Source organism: Dendropsophus ebraccatus, chromosome 2 (genome assembly GCF_027789765.1).
Source record: "Dendropsophus ebraccatus isolate aDenEbr1 chromosome 2, aDenEbr1.pat, whole genome shotgun sequence".
In the NCBI taxonomy this organism is placed as follows: Eukaryota; Metazoa; Chordata; class Amphibia; order Anura; family Hylidae; genus Dendropsophus; species Dendropsophus ebraccatus.
The window spans coordinates 24,395,983-24,407,710 of NC_091455.1; positions in this window are offsets into that span (position 1 = coordinate 24,395,983).

Here is an 11,728-nt window from a genome sequence, read left to right on the forward strand (position 1 = left end):
CACGCCCCATTGTGTGAACTGACAGGGTTAGTTAGACTGGGTTAGGGTTAGACTGAATAGCGGCCGCTAAAAACTGACATGACAGTTTATCGCTGTGCCGCGGTGCCATGTGTATACACTCCGGCTGGGATTCCCTCAGCCTGCACTACGTAAGTACCGCAGAATTCACGGCCGTTGTAACAATGGCCATGATTTCTGCAGAACTTACGTAGTGTGAACATATCCTAAGGCTGTATCCAACTTCTTCAACCACCAGTATTCAAATGCTGAACGATTGGCCTTGTGCATGCTCAAATTGTGCTAATCACTAGCTGCAGTGATAGAAGTCACAACTAGGTTGTATATCAGCACATAATATAATGATAGTATGAATAAGGAAAGGTGGGGGCTGGTATAGATTTTGCATTGGGGCCATGGTGTATGGGGAGATATACCTGCTGATGACATACAGTACTGTACATTGTGCCTCTTTTTGCACAATACACACATTTCTCAGTATACCATCTTAATCCAACCCTGTACTTTTCTTAATTTTCTGATTAAATAATCCCATCCAGTCTTGTATTTCTCCGTCTGTAAATCTCTTTCTCGGAGGATATGAACATATGTTATTGTCACAAGATGTCTGCGCGGTAATGAACAATTTTCATGTTTCGGTCTCTTTATGTCATCGCTGTTTATGTAGGTATCCTGTCTCCTCTGGTTTCAATGCCACTTCCTTATTAACTCATTGACATTGCAAAGAAGCAGTGTTCCTGCGTCTGCATAACATTCGCCATGTAATGGAGATACTGTACTCTGCAACAATTTACTCTTTAGAGTCTGATGTTTACCCATAAAGATAAATAAGATGGCTAGAAAATAACCGTGTAGCTTCCCGCTTCAATGGCTTCATGTAAAGATTGAGGAGTTCTCCATTGCCGATGCGTTACAGTCGCAGCGTTGTTTACCGGCGATCATTTCGTTTATTTAATATTCATCTTGCTATTTTAATTTTAATGTTGCAAAAAAAAAAAAAGTTGTCATCAAAGAAATATATAGGTAACATATTACATAAAATTATGTTTTCTGGAAGCTGTAGGATCCATAAGGGTCAAAAGAATGGCGTAAACTGGGCCTTACCTATATAGTCAAGTTCATACCCATATGGTCAGAGGTGGCATTTCCAATCAGGTCCTAGAAGCCAAGGCTATGTTATGCTATAAGGATATATTATCTGACAGTCAGTGCTGTACATGGTGGAGATGGCCTTCTCGATGGACGCTGAAGATAAAAGTAGACTTTCAATGTGCAAATGTATCAAACACTTGGGAGAGAGGCATCTGGCATGGCATGTAAATCTTTGACTATGATGAGTATTGACAGTATTCAGAAAGCATTCCATACTTGTTATTATGTATTCAGTCTCCTTCCCCCAGTTCTGAGCTGCTGCTTTATGCTGAAAAGACAAAAAAAATCTGTTTGTGGGGCTTCCTCTCTGTTTTCCCCTCCTCCCTCCTCTCTTTCAACATGGCTAAATACGTCCCTGGCAGGCTTAATCTGCAACATTGTACACTAGCTTCTATGTAATGCTGGGAGGGTTAAAGGACAACTCCGGCCAAAACATATTTTTTAATATGTTATTACTTATGGAAAGTTAGACAAATTCCTTATGTACATTAATTATGGGAAATGCATTTAGTGCTTTCTCCCTTAATTTAGTAAATCAGACAGGCTTCAGATTCTGTAAAAAAAAAACTGTGACATCACGAATCAGTTGTGATTCCTATGGAGTGTCCAGCAGGTGGCGCACTATATGTAGAAGTTGATGGCACTGTATTGTTTCTATGGAAGTGTATGTATAGTAATGTAATGTACACTATGCTTTATTGATTGAATACATTTATGGAATACTTGGAGGAGCTAGTGTCCTTGGTCCCCAAAGTATTCCATAAATGTATTCAATCAAAACATTTGGAGGGCACCGAGCAGGGAGGGAGAGAGATGCCTGTGCATCTTACTATCTCCCCCCTCCCTCCCTGCTCGGTGCTGTGGGAAACATATACATTGTACTACTCCTAAATAAAGATAAAGCCAATGTTTTAGTGGAATACCCCTTTAATGACAGGCAGCAGGCAGGCAGCAACATGAACTTTGCAGCCCATCATTAATGGTGAGGACCCGGCCTTGACTCGCTATGAAGTGAGCTCGGTCCCTGCACACTATGATGTGCTGGGAGCAACATGTTATCAAAACAATGCAGCACATGGGGGGATAAGTGAGTCTATGGCCCTGATTTACTAAGATTGTCTGGTTTTCAACAACCCCACGCATCAACCTTTTCGTTTTCCAAACCACCAGATTTATTAATGGGTCTGATTGCCCTTAGTAAATCTGGTGGGTTTTTCACATAACAAAACTAAAAACTGACCTTCCCGCCACACTAGAGATGGACGATTTTTAGAATGAAAAATGACGATTTGTTTGATAAATATGCCGGTTATGGTGAGTTCCAAAAAGACACACCCATAGCACACCCACTTTTTGGTTTTAGAGCACAAAATGATGGGTGTGTCCGTTTTTAAAGTTTTTTTTTTAGTCGAAGACATAAATGAGGTAAAAAAAGAAAAAAACGATACAGAAAAAACGAGTAAAAAAATTTCAATTTGATGACAAAAAATGTTTTAGTAAATGAGAGCCTGTGGGGGACAATTATTAAGTCCGGCGTTTTTTACGCCGGACTTATAAATGTCCTCGCATCTCCGGCGCTACGGGGATTTATGTAGAGGCGGACTGCCTCTACATAAATCCAGTGCGCTCTGGTGCGCACCGCCGAAAACCTACGCCAGCTGAGGACTGGAGTCGGTTTTCGCCGTATCTTTTTGCGGAACGGATGGTGAATCGCGCGGACTCTAAATCTGCGCCCTCCATTCCACCCCCTTCACACCCCCTCCCCGCCCCGCACCTTCCTGGGCACATAGGTATACCCAGAGGACCTACTCTGTATGCAGGATGTGTTATTGGAACAATAAATGTATACCATCTTCTATATATCTGTGTATCCCAACCTGTAGAGCTTTACCGTATTTTCAGGACATTTTCTTACTCAGATTAGTGCGCAACACACACACACAGGACCACTGGTATCCTCAGAAATCCTTAGAAACAAAGAGTTTGATATGGAGCACTTATACATCATACATTTTGCTCATGTGAACCTTTAGAGGACCAGGCCGATTTTCATTTTTGCGCTTTTGTTTTTTTCCTCCTCGTGTATATAAGGCCATAGCGCATGCATTTTTCCACCTTGAGACTCAGATGAGCCCTTATTTTTTGCATAAAATATGCTGTGAAAACAGAAAAAATATATGTGTGGTGAAATTGAATAAAGAAAAAAGAAAAAAAACAAAACATTTTGTTTTTATGCCATTCGCCCTGGGGTAAAACTGATGTTATATATGTTCCTCAAGTCAGTACAATTACAAAGATATGTAACTTGCATAACTTTTATTTTATTTGATGGCTTTTAAAAAATTAAAAAAATAAAATAAATTTAATCCTTGGGTCTATAGGGCGGAGTGAGGTGTCATTTTTTGCGCCATGATCTGTACTTTCTATCGGTACTTTGTTTGCATATATGTAACTTTTTATCACAATTTTTCTGGATTTGAAGGGACCAAAAATGCGCAATTTTGCACTTTGGAATTTTTTTTTTTTAGCTTACACCGTTTACTGTGCGAGATCAGGAATATGATATTTCAATAGTTTAGCCAAATACGCATTTGGCAATACCAAACATGTTTATTTATTTTTATTTATAAAATGGGAAAAGGGGGGTGATTCAGATTTTTATTAGGAAAGGGGATCTTTTATTAATGAAAAAAAAAACAATTATTTTTTTATTTTACACACATACTAGAAGTCCCTCTGGGGTTAGGGTTATTTCTCCTGGGGTTAGGAATTTTCCTCCTGGGATTAGGGTTATTCCCCCTGGGGGACTTCTAGTATCACTACACTGATTTCTCATTGAGATCAATGCAGCATAGAAATACTGCATAGATGAATGAGATCGGTGTTCCATTGTTCTCGGCTGCTGCTGCTGAGAGCAATATATTACCGAGTTGGGATCAGCGCCATTACGGCGCAGACCCCTATCTGGATAGAGAGCAGGGACTGCTCCTCTGTGATCACCACTAGACCACCACCAATGGGGGCAAAGCAGGCATTTAAATGCAGCTGTCAACTAATTACCATGGTCTCAGGCTGCATACAGCACCAGGGATAGCAGCAGTCCAGAGCGGGGCTGCAGCACCCCCCCCCCCCTTCTGAACTCCCCTAGCGGCGCCATGACGTACAGTTACGTCATGGACCGTTATAGGGATTAACAGGGGCCCCAGATTTAGAGTTTTTTAGCGACCAACTCACTATCAGTAGTTGTACCTTTAAAAAATGTTGATCTATCAATTCCCCAAGGAACCCATCGCCATCTACTGGGTGAAACGCATCGGATGACGAAATAGAGTCAATGAGCAGCTCGCACACAGCTGAGTTGACTGCAGAGCAGAAGACTTACAGGATTGACAGTAACTCATCTAAAACCAGGTGGACATTTATCTCAATAATGTCTACTGTGGTTCATCACGACACATTAGGTAATATCCTACAAAATACTTACCATTTCATTAGGAACCTTATCCCAATCCACATCCAGGACAAGTAGGGTCAGTCCCGGTTGGTTAAAGGGACGCCCATACCAGGAGCTTAATAAAGGCCATCTTTAACAGTCATATTACCCCTACAGTCACAGATGTAGAACCATGTGTATGTTCATTTACTTTATGAATTTTTTAAGTTATACTAAATAAAAGTTAAGCTTTTATATCTTTTAACTATTTGTCAACCACACTTGTCAATTATTTTTCCTAAGAACAATCCTGGCTGATAATCTGGCCCTGTAAAAGACCTTTAACCCCTTCAAGACAGAACCCTTTGATGCCCAAAGGTCCAGGTCAGATTAATGCAATGTTCCTCTCCGCCTTCTAAGAGCCATAGCGCTTTCATTTTTGCACCTACAGGGCTGGTTGGGGTTTCATTTTGTGAGCCATGATCTCTAGTTTTTATTAATATCATATTGGTGTAGCAGAAAAAAATTGATCGCTTTTTATTAATTTTTTTCTGATAAATAGTTTATTAAAATCAGCAATCCTGGTGTGTGTGTGTGTTTTTTTTTTTTTTGTTTACGCCGTTCACCATGCGGGAACAATAATGTTATATTTTAACCCCTTAACGACATAGGGCATATATTTACGCCCTGATGCCATTAGGGACGTTCAGAGCGGGGCCACGCTCTGAACCGCGGTGGTCCTGGGTGCCGCTTGTACCCCGGGACCGCAGGTATTAGCGGGCACGGTCCGATCGCCGTGCCCGCTAATACAGTAATCAGATGCAGCTGTCAAACATGACAGCTGCATCCGATTACCGGACGCAGCGTCATCCCTGGTGTCTAGTGGGGAGATCGCTCCTCCGGGATGTTATCCCGGAGGAGCGATCTCCATTTCTGAAGCCGGCCGGAGACCGCTCCAAGATGGCGCCGTCCCCGGCTTGGCACTCGTTTACTTCCGGCTGCAGCAGCCGCAAGTAAACGAGTGCCTATCTCATGGATCTCTGCAGCATATCTATGCTGAAGAGATCTCTATGAGAGATCAGTGCACTTATACTAGAAGTCCCCCAGGGGGGCTTCTAGTATAAGTGTAAAAGTAAAAAAAAAAAGTGTTGTTAATAGTAAAAAGCCCCCTCCCCTAATAAAAGTCTGAATCACCCCCCTTTTCCCAGGTTATTAATAAAAGTAAACAAATAAATAAATAAATAAACATGTTTAGTATCGCCGCGTGCGTAATCGCCTGAACTATTAATTAATCACATTCCTGATCTCGCACGGTAAACGGCGTCAGCGCAAAAAAATCCCAAAGTGCAAAATTGCGCATTTTTGGTCACATCAAATCCAGAAAAATTGCAATAAAAAGCGATAAAAAAGTCGTATATGCGCAATCAAGGTACCGATAGAAAGAACACATCATGACGCAAAAAATGACACCTGACACAGCCCCATAGATTAAAGGATAAAAGCGCTATAAGCCTGGGAATGGAGCAATTTTAAGTGACATATATTTGTTGACAATGGTTTGAATTTTTTACAGGCCGTCAGATACAATATAAGTTATACATGTTACATATCATTTTAATCATAACGACTTGAGGAACATGCATAACAAGTCAGTTTTACCCCAGGGCGAATGGCGTAAAAACACATTTCCCCCAAATAAAGAAAATGCGTTTTTTTTTTTTCAATTTCACCACACTTTGATTTTTTTTCTGGTTTCACAGTGTACTTTATGCAAACATTCAGCCTGTCATTGCAAAGTACAATTAGTGATGCAAAAAATAAGGGCTCATGCGGGTTTCTAGGTGGAAAAATGCAAGCGCTATGGCCTTTTAAGCACAAGGAGGAAAAAACAAAAACGCAAAAATCGAAATTGGCTCTGTCCTTAAGGGGTTAATAGATCGGACAATTCCGCACACTACAATATGTAATATATTTATTTTTTTATATTTTTATTTTTATAATGGGCAAAGGGATATTTTAAACTTTTATTGTGAGAGGGTTTATAAGGGTTTTTTAATACTTTAACACTTTTTTTTTTTACACTTTTTATCACTGTAAAACATACAATCAATAGATTGCACGTACTGATCTATGCTATGCCATAGCATAGCATAGATCAGTGTTATCAGCGATCTATGTATAGAACCTGCCTGAGAGCAGACTCTATACAGGGATCGCTGATCTGATAGGACGGAGGTAAGTGACTTACCCCCGCCTGTCGGCACAAGCGATTGGGACCCCGGCAGCATAGTACCTTAAACATTGTGATCGCTATAGATCATGGCGTTTATGGGGTTAATGAGACACAGCTGCTAGATTGCAGCTGCCTGTCATTACCTCTGGCCCCGGACACAATGATCTATGCAGGAGCTCTCTCACTGCAGCGGTTCCGCATACATCAGAAGCCCCATCAGTGCAGGGACGTATATAAACATTCCTACTGCACAGGGTATGTTACTGACGGGAAGGGGTTAAGACACCACTGCAGCAGGAGGGTTTTTAGTCTGTGACCATAGAGATACATTCCTTTTCACGTGAGCAGTATACACAAAATGGTAGGAAATTTTTAATAAAGACCATGGTTTCAGTATTTTCCAAATCCTTCAATAATAAAAAAAAAAAATCTGACTCTAAATGAATGCCATAACCTTCCCATCACCAGGGGCCTAGTTACATCTTACATAGCGTCTACAGCCCCCTTGGCCACATTGCTGCCATATTTGTTAATATGCAAAGTAAAATCTATCCGCAGAATTTCACAAAGCTTAAATTCTCCTGTGGAAACAAATTGTTCTATCCTTTGACTGTAGAGCCTCTCAGTTCAGCTGGTTTGACTTAGGAGGGCTCAGGATCTACACTATGTTATGTCTTGCGCTGGGTGTTTCTCAGAGGCGTTAATAGTAAATTGATTCTCCACACATGGAATACAGCGTATCCAGTTTCGCGAACAAATCTATTAATAAAGAAAAGTTATTAAACTATTTGCTAGCTTAAAACAGACAACAGAAAATTCTTAAAACAGACCTGAAAAAAAAAAAAAATCCTCCACCCCCCCATTGCCGAAATCTCAAGGTGCGGGGATTGGTATATCTCAGTGCCACCACTTTATACAACCGTGGCCTCTATTAAAACTCCCATTCAGACTGTATGAATACAGGATTTATGACCAATTAACTGTTTGCTCCCGAGCCATATATAATAGGTTTCAGCTTTTCCCTCGTGATGTCGAAGCTTTCAATTTTCAGAAGCATAAAGTCCATGGAGTCTCCGGCATCTGCGCTGGAAGCAGACGGAGTATGGAGCATATGTGTTTTATCATGTACTCCCACCAGTCGGCCCCGCCGCTCTTGTTCCTTAACACCTGGAATTCATATCTCGGAATTACATGTAACAAAAACAAAATTGCTTCTCGATGTAAAAAGACATTAAGTTCATAGTAAAGTTTTATGCGCGGACACATATTGCCGTGCGCAGTGTACTGTACCGGTAACTTTCTAGATCTCTGGAGTAAGGAGTGCCGTGTAATGATCAGTTCTTTCATTTAAGCTGTGAAACATATGGCGCTAGTAAAACGTGCGAAAAGAGAGAAGGATCCGACTTACTGCCTGGGCCGCTAAGGGTTACAAATATAAAATCCCATTCTTTATATTAGACGCCTTACTACTATACTATATTTCTTTACTATGGTGTCTTATGTTATACTATATGTAAACTTACTTGAGCACGCTAAGCTTTATTTTACTGTATAGTCATTTATACCATGCTATACTTGACTGTTTTTTTCTATTACACACTATTTGATATTAGAATATGTATGTATATATATATACAGTATATATATATATATATATATATATATATATATATATATAATGTTTTAATTATACCAATTTTATTCTGTAAGCTCTGTTTGCTTCTTTACTCGACCTGAATAAGTCTACTCATATTTTACCCCATACTATACCGTCCTTACATAAACTTTTCTATATTACTTTTTTATTCTTTACTATAATATAATACGATATCACATGCCACACTCAATTTTATTATCCTTCTTTTTTCCCTACTTAACTATATACTCCTTTATACTCTATGCCATACTCTATTTTTCCCTATAGATTATTATATTATACTATAACATGCTAAAAGCAAGAAGAAAATACCCCTTCCCTTATGGTAGAACTAGAAGTCCCAGGATTATGGTATCATCATTTGCTGTTGTTCCCCATGAAATGCATTAAAGAACAGCAATTGGGCATAATCCAGGGACCAGTGTCTCCACCATCAGTGGCGCATTGTCTTAAACAGCTATCTGACACAATTCTGTGATGTTAAACTACTTTCCTTGTGATGAGTTATATCATATTATACTGTATACCACATCATAATATCTTATATAATTTTACACTATGCTTTAATAGCTTATACTATACTACATTATACTACATAGTTTTATTCTATGCTATAATATCTCACACTATACTATACTACACTAAACTACTTTTATACTATGTTTTAATCCCCTACAGTATACTATACTACATTTTATTATACTAAATAGTTTTGTACTATACAATAATACCACACATTACACTAAACTGCATTATACTATATAGTTTTATACTTTGCTATAATGCCTTACATTATACTATACTACATTATATTATACTATATAGTTTTATACTATACTATAATGCCTTACATTATACTATACTACATTATATTATACTATATAGTTTTATACTATACTATAATACCTTACATTATACTATACTACATTATATTATACTATATAGTTTTATACTATACTATAATACCTTACATTATACTATACTACATTATATTATACTATATAGTTTTGTACTATGCTATACCTTACACTATATTATATCGAACTATTGTGAGCAGCGGGGAATTTGGATGCAGGCTCGCACGGATGCACCAGCATTCAGCGGCAGTAAAGATCATCCGGCTGGTACTGCAGTATCGGCCGGGATGATCTTTTCTGACGCCGGCCATTCCGCGACCCTTTCGAGTCATGGAACGGCCAGTCTCTTACGCCATGTGAACATGGCCTTATGTTGCATTGTTAAAAATGTATTTGCTGGGTATGGAAGTATCACAATCCACATAAGCAACTTCAGTTTCATCTGTTAATTACATAACAAACTACAACTAACATGAGTTATGTCTACCACATCCATCCGTCATTTCAATAGTCTCCAAAGCCGGCAATCATCCCTTTAAAGTGTCTACCCTTAATAATTAATAATGGAGAAGTCTCGACATCTTCAGTTCATCTCCTCGGTTTTTACAGCTCATTTGGATTTCAATATTTAATTTTCAACAGCGAGATGATTAGGGAAGTAAACACATCACTTCTTGTCCGCCATATAAATTCTCTCCCATTAATTATGCTGAGTAAACTATTGATCAAAATTTATTCCGAGCAGGAACCTTAATTCCATCTAATGCTGCTGACAATATCGGCCTGGAATCTGGAAGCCTTGTTTATTTGAAGAAATCAGAGAATTACATATGGCGCGGTTCCTTATATGTGAACGCTCATTAGTTATATCTCATTTAATTGGTATAAATGGGATTCGCGTTTCGGAAGACGTGTTAAGATATAGGCAGCTATTACAAAAACCCAAGGAAATACACTTGTAGAATTCTAATTAGTCCTTTTAACACAGTGAAATGTGAAGTATTTATGCTCCGAGCTAAAAGAGGAGCTGAGAACAAAAGATTAAATTTAATATCCAGATATAAATCACATTTTTACTCAATGTCTCTGCACAGTTAACTCTTGTATAGAAATCTAAAACGACTAACATGAGAACTTTCTGGCATGCCACCATGGTTTTATTACTGCCTTGGCACATTTAATGGAAAGGTCTACCTTACTAGTCAATGTTTTCTAAAATACAAATAAAACAATTCTGCAAAACATATTACTTAAAAATCCTCTACAGTTTTGTGATCCACATGTCTCCATGGTGACAGACTACAAATAAACCCTGTGTAGTCTAATCTCACCGTCATAGTTTGTCCCATTTGTAACCTTCTTCTTACTAACATTCATTTTGTAGGGCTAAAAATATTTTGATCCCAATACTATTTGTTTCCATGGTGACAGACTACAAACAAACTCTGTGTAGTCTGATCACACAGTCAGTATGAGTAAAAATTACTCATACATTACATTACTTACTTGTTCAGGGTTTGTTACTATAGAGACCTATAGATCTGTAGGCGCTGCAGACAAAAGTTGCTTGCAAAGTTGGTTCATTTTGGATTCTATGTGCAATAAAAAATAAATTTAGTTGCTCTTTCCTTTTTTGTGGCTCTTCTTTGCTATATACGCAAAAATGATGCGACAATACTCAGGCCGAGAGGAGCGGGTGGAGCTAGCTTAAAAAGGTGCAGGTGGCTATGAATTAGCAGAAGACAGTATCAGGTGGAGACAAGCTGGCTCTATACCAGGTGACCCTAGGGGCCAGAGGTATCATTGCAGCAGGGATTAGAAGTAGGAAGAAGATGCTGGGAGAAACGAGGGCACTGGCAGAGACAAGCAGCCCAGAGACCAGTGTGGAGCAAATGAGAGGCAGTGGTGGTGAGCAGAAGCCGGACTCGGACAAAGCCACTGGCGGTGAGTATCAAGACACCGTCAGGTGCTGTCTGGAGGTGCTACACTGCCCAGGGAATGGTCACTAAGATATCTTTGTCAGGAGTTCTTTCTGCTATACCCCGAAGTAGAAGTAAGCACTGGTGCTATATACACTTCATTGTTCAGGCTTAGAAAAACATTTCCACTTTATTTGAGAACACAGCACCACCCCTGTCCTTGGTTTTTGTGTGGTTTTGCGGATCAGTTCCATTGAAGCGAATAGAGCTAAATTATAATATCACACAACCTGAGGACAGGGGTGGTACTGTTTTTGCAAGAAAGTAGCTGTGCTTATTTCAATCCTGGGCCAGAGGACCTAGCATGTGTAGGGATGAAACTGAATAGGCTGTTAAATATGAGCTGAATCAACAGCTGATTTTGAATTTCAGGATGTTCTCTCATCTCTACTAGATTCC